General features: G+C 41.4%; 1 pseudogene; it reads right to left on the reverse strand.

The window, feature by feature from the left end:
* Nucleotides 1-777: 777 nt before the first annotated feature.
* The window catches only part of LOC139387788 (protein crumbs homolog 1-like), a 36,722-nt pseudogene continuing 20,299 nt past the window's right edge, over nucleotides 778-17,200 (reverse strand).

Below are 17,200 nucleotides of genomic sequence, written 5' to 3' on the forward strand. Positions count from 1 at the left end.
ATTCTCCAAAATGCATACTCTGCCATTTTTGCAGCGGTTATAGAACTGTGTAACCTTGAGTGCATAGCAATACCACAATTTGAGGATGCATGAGTCTTAGGAGCAGAGTTTTTTGGGGGGAAATGTGTCCTTACGAGGCAGTGCATCGTGGGGTATATTGTTTGCTAGCAGAGACTAAAGTTAGCTGAAGTTTGTAGTGGCTGTTTTAAAGAAAACCAAACCATGGATTACAGTTTCTTTTGAACCATAGACTGGAAAATACTCCCCTTTAATACCTCCCCTTTAAGATTGTTGCCCTACCTAGAGTAAAACTGTTTATCAAAACATGAACCAAAAAGTGTAAGGGTGGGGGTAGTGGGTGCCCACTGTTCATGTATTTCTTAAAAAAGAAAAGTCCATCCAGTCCATCTTCAACGCTCGATCGAATGGCATATGCCGGTGTTACACTGGAGCCTCCTCTGTCTATCGGAGACCAAAGGTTGTCCTTGGACCTTTGACTTCCCGCCCAGTTTTCAATGACTTTGGAACGCCCCCACCACCAACCGGGATGCTCCTTCAGACATCCAACTCAATTCTTTACCAACCACCCCGCACTGCCCACCCCCACTACTCCAACCTCTACTCCCTCCCCAAGATCCTCCAAACTACTCACACATAAGATTAGGGCAAACAAAACACAAAAATAAAAAAAAATAAAATATGGCACCACTGGGCCAGTAACATATCCATCCAGCATGGGGCAGCAGCTCATGTCGTCTCCCCTGTGTCTCCCTCCAGCGAGCTAGACCGACTATAGAGTCTATTGTCTCAGTGAGTCTTGCGCACCTGCCAGCAGTGCTGTGCTCTCAGATGAGCTTTTGCAGATTTTTGCGTGACGCAGCCAAGCCACATGTCCCGAGCACAGTTCTTGGATCAGATCTAGACTGATCAGATGAGTTGCCCCTCAGTGGGGACGTTAAGCATGCTGTCCGTTTCCAGGCGCGCCCCGGCCACCTCCTGAGCGCTGGGGCTGTAGGATCCCCCCGACTGGCGCTTCTTGCCTACTGTGAACACCAGAGCACCAAGGCACACCAGGGGGATGGCCATCACCAGCCACGGCACCCACTCTTTCTGGGGCTGTTTCTGCAAGGAGGAAACAAGCAAGGAACCAAGGGATAAATGTCAGTGATGAGTGACTAATTCTAAAATTACCGTAATGCTAAAAATATACATTACAAGTCTTAATAGTCTTCATGAATAAACCAATATAAATCCAGAGATTTGAATGAATAACTAACTATAAATGCATTGGAAAGACAATTTGTTGTTTACTAATGTTTACTAATAATTCACTATTTTTTTATTGTGTATACATAGACGATGAATGCAAAATGACTTGGAAGAGGAGGAGAAGAATGAAGAAGTCAATAGTTCTTACTTTTGTATGGCAGAATGGGCCGCTGTAGCCAGGTAGGCACACACACCAGAACCTATTGAGTCGATCGATACAGGATCCACCATTCCGACAGACTCACACTCATTTATCTCTGTTTCACGCCTGAGGAGGAAAACACAATGAGGACATTTTAAACAGACAGAACAAGCATGATATACAGTGGGGTCTGAAATGATTGACACCCTTGATAAAAATGAGTGAAAATTACTATATAAAATAAATGATTCAAATACCTTTTGTATATTGTTGGGAAATTATTTTATTGCTCACAGAATGAGAAATTGTTTAATAAGTAATACTTTTCTTCTCTCAAAAAGGTATTGTAGGGGTCATAATTTCCAATGCCTTTCAATACCTCACCTTTCAATGATAATGGCACTGAACCTTTTTCTAAAATGTTTTATGAGATTGGAGAACACGTTGGGAGGGATCTTAGACCATTCCTCCATGCAGAATCTTCCCAGATCCTTGGTATCCTTTGTCTGTGCTGGAAGTGCCAATGCCGTTTATTAAACTCCTGACGGTGCTATGGTCAGATGACATGACATGACATGAAAATCATCTAGCAAGACAATAACCGCAAGCACTAATCAAAATCCGCAAAGAAATCAATATTTTTCTATGGCCATCTCAGTCTCCAGACTTGAACCCCATTGAAAACGTATGGTTTGAATTGAAGAGGGCAATGCATTGTGGGGTATATTTTGAGATAGCAGAGACTAAAGTTAGTAGTGGCTGTTTAAAGAAACCCAAACCATTTCCACGTACGGGAACATAAGAGCAGACAAAGGATATCAAGGAGCTGGAAAGATTCTGTATGGAGGAAGGGTCTAGGATCCCTCTCAATGTGTTCTCCAACCTCATAAAACATTTTTATCGAATATCGAATCATGCAACTTATATTTATAATATCTGTTTGTCACTTCAATTCAATGTATTTGATTTGAAAGGATTAGCAACTCAATATAAAACTTGGTATAAAACCTAAATATATGCTAGCTAGATACAAATGGTCTGAGCATCTATTATTCCACGTGACAATGGTCCCTGACCACTTACTGTTACACTATTTGGTTGGCATAAAGAGGGAGGCTACTCACTGGCAGAGTGGGCCGACAAAGTTATCTGTGCACTCACATCCACACAGGTGCCCCCGTTTTCACAGCTGTGTTCCTCGCACTTATTCAGGTCCTCCTCGCAGGTATCACCCCCCGAACCCCGGGTCACATGCGCACTTGAAACCTGCCAACTCATCAGTGCAGATGCCGTAGACGCAGGGCGCAGTCATCTGTGTCCACCTCACAATGCTCTCTCTCTCCCAACCCGGCTTGCATACGCAGTCAAACTTGTTAAAGAGATCCTTGCACAAAGCTCCGTTCCGGCAGGGGTCCGAATGGCATACATCAGCACTCGTACAATCCGTTTGGATATCCTTGTCGCCTGTTCTGTGGAAGCGGGCAGGCTGCAGCGGGTATTGGGCATCCACGAATGGTAGATAGACCCCAGCGACTCGCATGGCGCCCAGGCAGCCCAAGAAGCTCTCGGTGATAGCAACCTCTGCCCCTACCTCGTTGAGGAAGTGCAGGACACCCTCCTCCACAGGGGTGCTGCTGTAGTCGGTGATGCCATTCACGGTGATAACCCAGTGGGAAGTCTCGCTGTCCGGGTCGGCCATGGATATGTGCAAGCGGTGCCATCGGCCCCATGGCGCACGTCAGAGAAGGTCAGCACCTCCACACTGAGCCTCCCATGCATCTCAACGCGGATCGAGGAGTCCAGCAGTCCCATCAGCAGGAGCTTCAGAACAGCACAGTCTTCTCTGAGCCGGTGCGGAGCTCCAGGTACTTGGGTCAGCGGCAAGCCCAGGGAACCCTCTGCACTGAGCTGCACTGGGTTGATCTCGAAGGTAGTGTTGGTCACACCTGAGGGTTAACAGACGGGTTAGACATTAGACAACAAAAAAACTCACTATATAACGTAAACTCACCCCATTCCGTACAAATGTGCACAACCGCGACATTCAAACGAGGCTGCAAATGTAACGGATGTGAAACGGCTAGCTTAGTTAGCGGTGTGCGCTAAATAGCGTTTCAATCAGTGACGTCACTTGCTCTGAGACCTTGAAGTAGTTGTTCCCCCTGCTCTGCAAGGGCCGCGGCTTTTGTGGAGCGATGGGTAACGATGCTTCGTGGGTGTCAGTTGTTGATGTGTGCAGAGTCCCTGGTTCGCGCCCGGGTATGGGCGAGGGGGCGGTTTAAAGTTATACTGTTACATTTGCAAAGAAAACTAATGTTTTGACTTCAAAATCGGGGGTGTGAACTACGTTTCTATTCAAGCGTTGATCGGCATGGTAATGGCTCTATAGTATTGGAGAAAAGTTGAAAAAATGGACTCTCTGTTACATCATGACGTGTGATGCCGTAACTTACAGCACGAATAAAGCAACTATTTCTGTCTTACAATCTCTCTCCACCAGGTGTAGCACTTCTCTCATAATTTAAAAACAAGAAATGGACAGTGACGGGGGTAAGGGGGGGATACCGACTCCTTTTTTCCGTTATCACTGCAAGCATCATGACTCTCAAAGCCGCTGTTCACTTCTGAAGATCACTTTAGCACCGCACTAAAAGCCTGATTCAAATTCGACACAAACCTTCATTATATAAACTCTTTATCGTGTTTTATTTACATTTTAGAGGCGATAAGGTGATAAATTGGACAGATCGAGTGAAAAAAAAAAAATTTCCCACACGATATCTGTCCTTCTCACGCATTAGTTTTTCTTCCCCGCCCACCATTTTTAAAAAGACTCGACGGAGCTCATTGCCTTCTTGAATTATGCAGAAACTGGCAGCGGGAGCTCATGTCATTGATTTTGTTGGAAAGGGGAGAAATTGTGCTTTACAATGGTATTGACATTATGTTTTTGGGGCGCTAAAATAAGGTAAATTGTACAGACCAAGGCGATGTACAAAAGTGAGTGAGTTTACGTTATATAATATAATATACTAATAAACCTATCTAGTATACATTTTGTGCGTGTGGGAATTGTTTTATTCATGCAAAGACAGATACACACACATTTTTTTTATTTTTAAGGCTTTTGCAAGAAAGCAAATGTGAAGAAACCCTAAAGCGCTTTTCTGACAGCCAGCAGAATATCACAGAGTACTCCACTAGTACACTACTTGTCACCCTAGTCACACACAAGGCGACAGCACACAGTCTATGCGAATGTCGGCGGTGATAATAGTAACAAAATAAAAAAAAGAATATCACTATAAAACCCTAAGCATGCATACAAACGTAATTACATATAACAGCAATTGTTAATCCAAAAATGGATTAACAATTATTTTTATTGTTAAACGTAACTCTGTCAACTGATAGTATTAGCCACCTAGCTAGCTAGTGGGCAAGTTAGCTGGCCCTGCTGTTGTTTCGTTCCCCACCCCGTCCAGTGATGCCAACTTAGCAATTTTATTGCTAGATTTAGCAACTTTTCAGACTATCCTGGCAACTTTTTTTTCAAACAGCACCTAGCAACAAATGTAGCTACTTTTAAAAATGTATTTGGAACTTTTAGCAACTTTTGAAAAGTGACTCAAACACTAAAATGCACACGTTTTCCCTCTAAATGACACAACAACTATTTTCTCTGTCACACACCAGGCTGCAAAAATACATTGTGAGTGACGTCAGCAGCAGGCGCTCAGCCAGCAGAAGGCCAGCAGCAAATTGCAAATCATTGTTGGCTGACTGCAGCAGCAGTAGTACGGGTTCGACTTGCCAAACCCAATGAATATAGTTGGTCACAAATGCTTGAACTTACAACATCAATCAACATGTCTCAATTAAAATTGTACAGCCAGAAGTACAGAAAAGAATCGGAGTCTGTACCTGAACAAATGTCAAATCATATATTTTGCCGAGATGGCCAGTCAATTTGAGCAATGTTATTGTGTATTTCACGTAATGACGTAGACTTACGTTATCACGCAATGACATCACAACGTCATTTAGCAACTTTTAGCAACAAATCAACCTGCCTCTTAGCAACTAACCCCGAAAATTAGTTGGCAAAACTGACCCCGTCCACCATGCACTGTCTGTCAGCACCCTAAGAAGTGTTGCTAGTCTTGAGTTCTTTTATTTCAACCTAAGAATTTGCTTAATATTTACTCACACTCATATCCGTCAGCCAGGTCCACACAATGGCCACCATTGACACGTGTCTCGCAGGTCTTCCTGGTGAAAGCAACACGAACACACAAAGTAATTCCATGTAGTAGTACACTCTCCTCCGTTCTGGCAATGCTCCGCCTTTAGACCAAAACAACATTTAGTCCATTATACCCCAGTCACAAACTACTGATTTGTCTTAATTTGCTACTGACCATGTCTTTCCATTTTTTTATTAATCCGAATTGATACAGTTGACATTATTTACATTTACTGCCTACGCCTAATGTCTAATATTTCCCTCTAATGTTGATAATCATAGGTCAGTATGGAATATTAAAACCTCTTAGAGCTACCCCCTACTTTTTTAAATTTACGCCTGAAGACATACCCACATCTAACTGCCTGTAGCTCAGACACAGAACCAAGGATATGCATATTCTTGGTACCATTTGAAAGAAAACACTCTGAAGTTTGGGTAAATGTGAATTGAATGTAGGAGAATATAACACAATAGATCTGGTTTAGATAATACAATGAAAAAAAAGTTTTTTTTATTTTTATTGTTGTATCTTTAAAGTGAACAAGATAAAACAAACATTCAGATAGGATGGTGAGGACAATTTCAGTGAAAAACATAAGAGGGCAACAGTACTTGTGCAAAGTTTCAGAATGATAACTTCCAAAATTAGTGTGCTACATGACATTTATCATGATGTCACCCAGGTGTCCCACACAAGTAGCCCAAATGTACCCAAGTGGCCAAATTGGTGAAGTTATACATTTTGAATGGAATAACTATATACAAAATACCAAAATGGTATTCTAACAAACCAGACTGTTACGGATACAGTTATCCTGTGTGTGTGTGTGTATCCTGTGTGTGTTTCTTTTCTCTCCTTCTCCCCTCACAGGTGAAAATCATCTCTCCCCAATCAGTCAACAATCAACCCATCAATCAGAAGACACACCTCCTCCTGTTTCCTACCCTATCACAGTTCCTTCCCCATGGTTTAAAAACCCCATAATTTGTTTGCTCTAGAGCTCAATCTCTTTGTAGATCTCTGTTCTTCATAGATTTCAGTAGCTCAATCTCTTTGTAAATGCCATGTTTGTAGATCTCTGTTTTTCGACTCTCTCTTTGTGTCTTAACCTCTCTTTTGTTGGAGCACCTCCAAATCACTTTGTCATCTCCTGTGAGTATTGTTTTGGTTATGGTGTTTGTTTGTTGCTGGTGGGAAAAGGGGAAACCAAGACAAGTCGCCCATGGGCATACACTACCCGTAGGTGAACTTTTGTTAAATACACTAGTTAGAACTGGGCGGACCACCCACTGTATTTTTGGTTAGTTAGTTAGCTGTTGTTAAAGTAGGCTAGTCTAGCTTAGGGGTGTTTTTGTATACTTGTTTCTTTCCTTGGGTCCAGCTCAGCCCCTTTTCCTGCTCCCCCCATTACCGTGTGTTTATAAATAAACCCTGAGTTTGACGGTATTATTTCAGTTGTCGTGGTTATTTCGTTCACACTTACTTTGTCACAACTATAATTTGCATGAGATATGTTACGGGTCTCATTACCATCCCCCCTAGACTGTCGGGCCAAAAGGGATTCGTAACACACCCCCTCAAATTTAGAAAAAACAAGAAATAAATATACATTTACAAAATAACACTTTCAATATTTGGAAGACCCTCAGTCCTCTACACAATATTGTGTTGCTGATGCCAGGTGCCATAGCAGTCTCTTTCTGCTGTAAAGCAGAGGGTCACCAAGCATGTGGTGCAGGTGATGGGGGACTTCATTTTGCAAAGAACACAGCGACGCCTCCATGCTGTGCCGTTTTGGCCCTGAGGCACATCCATGCCTGCAGAAACCAGCTTCAATGGGGGATGGACACCTTGGCACTGGGGGCTCCCATTCGGAGTCAGTGTCACTGTGAAAGAATTTTCAGTTAGAATAGTTTCACATATGAGCCCTGTATAAACAGATATAATAAACAGATATATAGAGCGTACAGGGAACATAAGGTTGAATATATTATTATAGACCTGCTAGATCTACTGTCTCATTTATATTATGACATTTCAGCTAGATCAACTGTCTCTATTATATTACAACAGACCAGCTGTATCTACTTTCTCCATTTCACTTTGGCCATTGTTGTGGGCCTGCCCTCCCCTCAACAGCCTCAAATAGGCTATTTCATTTCACAAATAATATTTTATATTATTAATTTCAAACAACGACATTAGCATGAGAAGAACTTACCAGTCCAAAACGATGTCCTGTCCGTTCAAAAAATATTCCTCCATTTTGGAATCGCTAAATGAATCGTCCTCGATCAATTTCTTCTAAAATTGTGTGTACATCTGGATATCTAGACTTAGATTTAGCTTTCCCTGACTTAGTCGCCATACTGATTGATATATAAACAGCTGAATATGCGCCTTACCAAAACAATGCTGTGCGTAACAATCGTTGGTCCTTCCGGTATGAATCGTCAATGGCGGATGAACCTCTTTACACCGGCATTTACTACATGGATTGGTCTTCCAACACACAAACATTACATATTGCCGTTTACCTCAGCTCATTGGCTATCTACCCAGCTAGATTTCAAGACGATCAGTGGTCATTGGGTTAAAATACAGTCAATCAACGAAACAGCGGTCTTATCATTGGTGCACAATGATGTCATTACTTGTCTTCAAATCGGTTTCTTTCAGTCAATACGTCCCGTGAAATGACCTATCAGGTTTGGTTGTGTTACAAACAAACCAGTTGATTGCAATGAAACCAAACATGACTGGAAAAGTCATGTTTTGTGTGTGTATTTCGTCAAATAGAATGAGATGGAATTCACGACACAAGCGGTTCACAAAATGTTTTGTGTTCGGCTATAAAAATGTTTATCAAACAAAAGACCATTCATTGTATAACAATGAACATTGGGATTGCAAACAGAGGAAGATCGTCAAAGGTAAACAATTAATTTTATTGCAGTTTGTGATTTTGTTACGCCTGTACTGGTTGAAATAGTTGTTTTTATGGGGCTCTATCCTCAGATAATCACATCGTATTCTTTCGCAGTAAATCCTTTTTTTAAATCTGACAATGCAGTTGGATTAGCAAGATTCTAAGCTTTCGAAACATGTAAGACACTTGTATTTTCATGACTGTTTAATATGACTTTATGTAGCGATCACCGTATGTGGTCGAATTTTCTGTGCGCAGAGAGGTTAATATGTTAACAGGTTAATTCTCAGCATTGGTGGGGATGTACAGCTCTCCTGAGTTATTTAGTGTGCTGTTCCACACGTCCATGTCCAGATGCACCCCGTTCAGACGCAGGTCCTGCGGACAGCCCTTGAAGTGTCCTTCCCATGCCTGCGTCTCCTTCTCCTCCCCGGGGAGACCCCTACATAGGCCAGGTCTCCATTGTGCACCTCCACCTCAGGCACCTCGCCTATTCCGTAGCGCAGGCCGGTGTGCTCAAACAACACTCGTCCATACTGGACCTCGAATTGGAGAAGTTGCTTTTTGCCCGTGGTCACGACGATGGGCAACGTCAGTGCATGGCTTTCGGTCAGGGAAGGACTCTCCCCATGCCTACTTCTCCGTCCTCCCTGGGTCGCCTCAGCTGGAAGAGCAGGCCTTTGGGCTTCAGTGAGAGCAGGAAAAAAGGAGATACTGAAGTTGGTGCCATGGAAGCTCCCGATGTCATAGGCACTGTAGCTCACAGTTTTCTCATGACGGTACATCCAGGAGGTGACCTCTGTCAGAGTGGAGATGGAGTTGTTATAGAAGGAAAGCAATACTATGGATGACAATCAAGCAGTCATGTGTACCTATTTCACACAGGGTAAATCACTAATCTAGCAGTGAAGACAAAAATATTTGACAAAGAAAAATGCTTTGACAAACCCAAACACAGCCCTCAAACAAAATTGCAAGTGTGGTTCCACTTTGCACTTTCCCACCTGGACAAAAGGAACACCTATGTGAGAATGCTGTTCATTGACTACAGCTCAGCGTTTAACATCATAATGCCCACAAAGCTCATGACTAAGCTAAGGACTCTGGGACTAAACACCTCCCTCTGCAACTGGATCCTGGACTTCCTGACAGGCAGCCCCCAGGTAGCAAGGGTAGGTAACAACACGTCTGCCACCGCAGGACCTGACTCCAGGGATGAGAAGCAGGTACGGGGAGTCAAACATTTATTCAGGAACAGACATAGAACACGACAGCGCCAGCACATGGGTAAACAAGGACATATGACAAACAATCCCGAAGCATTGAATAGAGCTAGGAAACAGACAGGTATATGGAAGGAAATTACACAAGCAATTGAGTCCACATGAGTCCAATGAGCGCTGACGAACGTGACGGGGAAAGGCAAGTGTGCTTATTGAAGGTGGCTTGAGTGCGTAATTTTGGGGAGTCTGGCGCCCTCGAGCACCAGAGGGAGGAAGAGCGGGAGCAGGCGTGACAGCCACGCTGATCCTCAACACTGGGGCCCTTCAAGGGGTATGTACTTAGCCCCCTCCTGTACTCCTTGTTCACCCACGACTGCGTTGCCGAACACGACTCCAACACCATCATTAAGTTCGCTGACGACACAAGAGTGATAGGCCTGATCACCGACAACGGTAAGACAGCCTTCATAGATCTGTAGGATTTTTAAAATTGTAATCCCTTTTTAGATTACATTTTAAGGCAACAAAATGTGACAACTGTGCAAGGGGTGTGCACACGTTTACTAGGCTCTCTATCTTCGACAGACTTGAAAGCATTTAAATCCCAGCACTTCACCACTGTATCTGTTTGTCAATAACTAATCTCTGCCCTTAGGATAATACTGAAAGAAAGTATAGTGGACAGTAAATACAAGAGTGGTCAATTAGTACTCTCTGGTGTTTGTTTCTCTAACTAGAAATAGGCAGTAGCATGGAAACTGCTTGTGGATGCCTCTAGATAGCACAGTTGCTAATATAAAAATGCCTAGTTCATCATTTTAACCAGTTCCTTGAAAATCTCCATCAGCACTGTCATGCTGACAAATGAATGCATTACTGCTGACCTTTCCCAACCCATTAGAGATAAGGATGAAGCCCCTAGACAGACCAGGCCTGCTGAGAAAATAAAGGAGTGTAAGAAAATAAGTACACAAGAGGTGGAGTGTTTTCTCTCACACAGCGGGAGACCTATCCACAGGAGCCAAACTGAAGCTAAGGCTTAAACTTAAACCAAACACTTAAGGTGGTACAGTTAGTAAGATGGTACACTTAGTAAGGTGGTACAGATAGTAAGATGGAACAGTTAGTAAGATGGAACAGTTAGTAAGATGGAACAGTTAGTAAGATGGTACAGTTAGTAAGATGGTACATTTAGTAAGTTGGTACAGTTAGTAAGGTGGTACATTAGTAAGGTACACGTAGTAAGATGGTACAGTTAGAAAGGTGCACTAAGTAAGGTGGTACAGTTAGAAAGGTACACTTAGTAAGATGGTACAGTTAGTAAGGTGGTACAGTAAGGTGGTACAGTTAGTAAGGTGGTACAGTTAGTAAGGTGGTACAGTTAGAAAGATGGTACAGATAGTAAGATGGTACAGTAAGTAAGATGGTACAGTTAGTAAGATGGTACAGATAGTAAGATGGTACAGATAGTAAGATGGTACACTTAGTAAGATGGAACAGTTAGAAAGGTACACTTAGTAAGATGGTACAGTTAGTAAGAAGGTACACTTAGTAAGGTGGTACAGTTAGTAAGGTGGTACAGTTAGTAAGGTGGTACAGTTAGTAAGGTGGTACAGTTAGTAAGATGGTACAGTTAGAAAGGTACACTTAGTAAGGTGGTACAGTTAGTAAGATGGTACAGTTAGAAAGGTACACTTAGTAAGGTGGTACAGTTAGTAAGGTGGTACAGTTAGTAAGATGGTACAGTTAGAAAGGTACACTTAGTAAGGTGGTACAGTTAGTAAGATGGTACAGTTAGAAAGGTACACTTAGTAAGGTGGTACAGTTAGTAAGATGGTACAGTTAGAAAGGTACACTTAGTAAGGAGGTACAGTTAGTAAGGTGGTACAGTTAGTAAGGTGGTACAGTTAGAAAGGTACACTTAGTAAGATGGTACAGTTAGAAAGGTGCACTTAGTAAGGTGGTACAGTTAGAAAGGTACACTTAGTAAGGTGGTACAGTTAGTAAGATGGTACAGTTAGTAAGGTGGTACAGTTAGTAAGATGGTACAGTTAGTAAGATGGTACACTTAGTAAGGTGGTGCAGTTAGTAAGATGGTACAGTTAGAAAGGTACACTTAGTAAGGTGGTACAGTTAGTAAGGTGGTACAGTTAGAAAGGTACACTTAGTAAGGTGGTACGGTTAGAAAGGTACACTTAGTAAGATGGTACAGTTAGTAAGGTGGTACAGTTAGAAAGGTACACTTAGTAAGGTGGTACAGTTAGTAAGGTGGTACAGTTAGTAAGGTTGTACAGTTAGTAAGGTTGTACAGTTAGTTAGGTGGTACAGTTAGTAAGGTGGTACAGTTAGAAAAGTACACTTAGTAAGGTGGTACACTTAGTAAGGTGGTACAGTAAGTAAGGTGGTACAGTTAGAAATGTACACTTAGTAAGATGGTACAGTTAGTAAGATGGTACAGATAGAAAAGTACACTTAGTAAGGTGGTACAGTTAGTAAGATGGTACAGTTAGTAAGGTGGTACAGTTAGTAAGGTACACTTCGTAAGATGGTACAGTTAGTAAGATGGTACAGATAGAAAAGTACACTTAGTAAGGTGGTACAGATAGCAATGTGGTACAGATAGTAAGGTGGTACAGTTAGAAAGGTACACTTCGTAAGATGGTACAGTTAGTAAGGTTGTACAGTTAGTAAGGTGGTACAGTTAGAAAGGTACACTTAGTAAGATGGTACAGTTAGTAAGATGGTACAGTTAGAAATGTACACTTAGTAAGGTGGTACAGTTAGAAAGGTACAGTTAGTAAGGTGGTACAGTTAGTAAGGTGGTACAGTTAGTAAGGTGGTACAGTTAGTAAGGTGGTACAGTTAGTAAGGTGGTACAGTTAGTATGGTGGTAGGGTTAGTAAGGTGGTACAGTTAGTAAGGTGGTACAGTTAGAAAGGTACACTTAGTAAGGTGGTACAGTTAGTAAGTTGGTACAGTTAGAAAGGTACACTTAGTAAGGTGGTACAGTTAGAAAGGTACACTTAGTAAGATGGTACAGTTAGTAAGGTGGTGCAGTTAGTAAGATGGTACAGTTAGTAAGATGGTGCAGTTAGTAAGATGGTACAGTTAGTAAGATGGTACAGTTAGAAAGGTACACTTAGTAAGATGGTACAGTTAGTAAGATGGTACAGTTAGAAAGGTACAGTTAGTAAGGTGGTACAGTTAGTAAGGTGGTACAGTTAGTAAGGTGGTACAGTTAGTAAGGTGGTACAGTTAGTAAGGTGGTACAGTTAGTAAGGTGGTACAGTTAGTAAGGTGGTACAGTTAGTAAGGTGGTACAGTTAGTAAGGTGGTACAGTTAGTAAGGTGGTACAGTTAGTGAGGTGGTACAGTTAGTAAGATGGTACAGTAAGATGGTACAGTAAGGTGGTACAGTTAGTAAGGTGGTACAGTTAGTAAGGTGGTACAGTTAGAAAGGTACACTTATTAAGGTGGTACAGTTAGAAAGGTACACTTAGTAAGATGGTACAGTTAGTAAGATGGTACAGTTAGTAAGATGTACAGTTAGAAAGTTACACTTAGTAAGATGGTACAGTTAGTAAGATGGTACAGTTAGAAAGGTACACTTAGTTACGTGGTACAGTTATTAAGGTGGTACAGTTAGTAAGGCGGTACAGTTAGTAAGGTGGTACAGTTAGTAAGGTGGTACAGTTAGTAAGATGGTACAGTTAGTAAGGTGGTACAGTTAGTAAGGTGGTACAGTTAGTATGGTGGTACAGTTAGTAATATGGTACAGTTAGTAAGATGGTACAGTTAGTAAGGTGGTACAGTTAGTAAGGTGGTACAATTAGAAAGGTACACTTAGTAAGAATGTACAGTTAGTAAGGTGGTACAGTTAGTAAGGTGGTACAGTTAGTAAGTTAGAACAGTTAGTAAGGTTGTACAGTTAGTAAGTTAGAACAGTTAGTAAGGTGGTACAGTTAGAAAGGTACACTTAGTAAGATGGTACAGTTAGTAAGTTGGTACAGTTAGAAAGGTACACTTAGTAAGGTGGTACAGTTAGTAAGGTACACTTAGTAAGATGGTACAGTTAGTAAGATAGTACAGTTAGTAAGATGTACAGTTAGAAAGGTACACTTAGTAAGATGGTACAGTTAGTAAGATGGTACAGTTAGAAAGGTACACTTAGTTACGTGGTACAGTTATTAAGGTGGTACAGTTAGTAAGGTGGTACAGTTAGTAAGATGGTACAGTTAGTAATGTGGTACAGTTAGTAAGATGGTACACTTAGTAAGATGGTACAGTTAGTAAGTTGGTACAGTTAGAAAGGTACACTTAGTAAGATGGTACAGTTAGTAAGGTGGTACAGTTAGTACGGTGGTACGGTTAGTACGGGTAGTACGGTGGTACGGTTAGTACGGTGGTACGGTTAGTAAGGTGGTACGGTTAGTAAGGTGGTACGGTTAGTAAGGTGGTACGGTTAGTAAGGTGGTACAGTTAGTAAGGTGGTACAGATAGTAAGGTGGTACAGTTAGTAAGGTGGTACAGATAGTAAGGTACACTTTGTAAGATGGTGCAGTTAGTAAGATGGTACAGTTATTAAGATGGTACAGTTAGTAAGATGGTACAGTTAGTAAGGTGGTACAGTTAGTAAGGTGGTACAGATAGTAAGGTACACTTTGTAAGATGGTGCAGTTAGTAAGATGGTACAGATATTAAGATGGTACAGTTAGTAAGATGGTACAGTTAGTAAGGTGGTACAGTTAGTAAGGTGGTACAGTTAGTAAGGTGGTACAGTTAGAAAGGTACACTTAGTAAGGTGGTACAGTTAGAAAGGTACACTTAGTAAGGTGGTACAGTTAGTAAGGTGGTACAATTAGTAAGGTACACTTAGTAAGATGGTACAGTTAGTAAGGTGGTGCAGTTAGTAAGGTGGTGCAGTTAGTAAGATGGTACAGTTAGTAAGATGGTACAGTTAGTAAGATGGTACAGGTAGTAAGTTGGTACAGTTAGTAAGTTGATACAGTTAGTAAGGTGGTACAGTTAGTAAGGTGATACAGTTAGTAAGGTGGTACAGTTAGTAAGGTACACTTAGTAACGTGGTACAGGTAGTAAGGTGGTACGGTTAGTAAGGTGGTACAGTTAGTAAGGTGGTACAGTTAGTAAGGTGGTACAGTTAGTAAGGTGGTACAGTTAGTAAGGTGGTACAGTTAGTAAGGTGGTACAGTTAGTAAGGTTTTACAGTTAGTAAGGTTGTACAGTTAGTAAGGTGGTACAGTTAGTAAGGTGCTACAGTTAGTAAGGTGCTACAGTTAGTAAGGTGGTACAGTTAGTAAGGTGGTACAGTTAGTAAGGTGGTACAGTTAGTAAGGTGGTACAGTTAGAAAGGTACACTTAGTAAGATGGTGCAGTTAGTAAGGTGGTGCAGTTAGTAAGATGGTACAGTTAGTAAGATGGTACAGGAAGTAAGGTGGTACAGTTAGTAAGGTGGTACAGTTAGTAAGGTGGTACAGTTAGTAAGGTGGTACAGTTAGTAAGGTGGTACAGTTAGTAAGGTGGTACAGTTAGTAAGGTGGTACAGTTAGAAAGGTACACTTAGTAAGGTGGTACAGTTAGTAAGGTGGTACAGTTAGTAAGGTACACTTAGTAAGGTGGTACAGTTAGAAAGGTACACTTAGTAAGATGGTACAGTTAGTAAGGTGGTGCAGTTAGTACGATGGTACAGTTAGTAAGGTGGTGCAGTTAGTAAGATGGTACAGTTAGTAAGATGGTACACTTAGTAAGATGGTACAGTTAGTAAGTTGGTACAGTTAGAAAGGTACACTTAGTAAGGTGGTACAGTTAGAAAGGTACACTTAGTAAGACGGTACAGTTAGTAAGTTGGTGCAGTTAGTAAGATGGTACAGTTAGTAAGATGGTACAGTTAGTAAGGTGGTACAGTTAGTAAGGTGGTACAGTTAGAAAGATACAGTTAGTAAGGTGGTACAGTTAGTAAGGTGGTACAGTTAGTAAGGTGGTACAGTTAGTGAGGTGGTACAGTTAGTGAGGTGGTACAGTTAGTGAGGTGGTACAGTTAGTGAGGTGGTACAGTTAGTGAGGTGGTACAGTTAGTAAGGTGGTACAGTTAGTAAGGTGGTACAGTTAGTAAGGTGGTACAGTTAGTAAGGTGGTACGGATTGTAAGGTGGTACGGATTGTAAGGTGGTACGGTTAGTAAGGTGGTACAGTTAGTAAGGTGGTACAGTTAGTAAGGTGGTACAGTTAGTAAGGTGGTACAGTTAGTAAGGTGGTACAGTTAGTAAGGTGGTGCAGTTAGTAAGGTAGTACAGTTATTAAGATGGTACAGTTATTAAGGTGGTACAGTTAGTAAGGTGGTACAGTTAGTAAGGTGGTACAGTTAGAAAGGTACACTTAGTAAGGTGGTACAGTTAGTAAGGTGGTACAGTTAGTAAGGTGGTACAGTTAGTAAGGTGGTACAGTTAGTAAGGTGGTACAGTTAGTAAGGTGGTACAGTTAGAAAGGTACGCTTAGTAAGATGGTACAGTTAGTGAGGTGGTACAGTTAGTAAGATGGTACAGTTAGAAAGGTACACTTAGTAAGGTGGTACAGTTAGAAAGGTGGTACAGTTAAAAAGGTACACTTAGTAAGATGGTACAGTTAGTAAGGTGGTACAGTTAGAAAGGTACACTTAGTAAGATGATACAGTTAGTAAGATGGTACAGTTAGTAAGATGGTACAGTTAGAAAGGTACACTGAGTAAGGTGGTACAGTTAGAAAGGTACACTTAGTAAGATGGTACAGTTAGTAAGATGGTACAGTTATTAAGATGGTACACTTAGTTATGTGGTACAGTTAGTAAGGTGGTACAGTTAGTAAGGTGGTACAGTTAGTAAGATGGTACAGTTAGTAAGGTGGTACAGTTAGTAAGGTGGTACAGTTAGTAAGGTGGTACAGTTAGTAAGGTACATTTAGTAAGGTGGTACAGTTAGAAAGGTACACTTAGTAAGGTGGTACAGTTAGTAAGATGGTACAGTTAGTAAGGTACATTTAGTAAGGTGGTACAGTTAGTAAGGTACATTTAGTAAGGTGGTACAATTAGTAAGTTGGTACAGTTGGTAAGGTGGTACAATTAGTAATATGGTACATTTAGTAAGGTGGTACATTTAGTAAGGTGGTACAGTTAGTAAGGTGGTACATTTAGTAAGGTGGTACAGTTAGAAAATTGGTGCAGTTAGTAAGGTGGTACAATTAGTAAGATGGTACAGTTAGTAAGGTGGTACAGTTAGTAAGGTACACTTAGTAAGATGGTACAGTTAGAAAGGTACACTTAGTAAGGTGGTACAGTTAGTAAGATGGTACAGTTAGTAAGGTGGTACAATTAGAAAGGTACACTTCGTAAGGTGGTA

The sequence above is a fragment of the Oncorhynchus clarkii genome, chromosome 29 (assembly GCF_045791955.1).
Source record: "Oncorhynchus clarkii lewisi isolate Uvic-CL-2024 chromosome 29, UVic_Ocla_1.0, whole genome shotgun sequence".
NCBI lineage: Eukaryota > Metazoa > Chordata > Actinopteri > Salmoniformes > Salmonidae > Oncorhynchus > Oncorhynchus clarkii.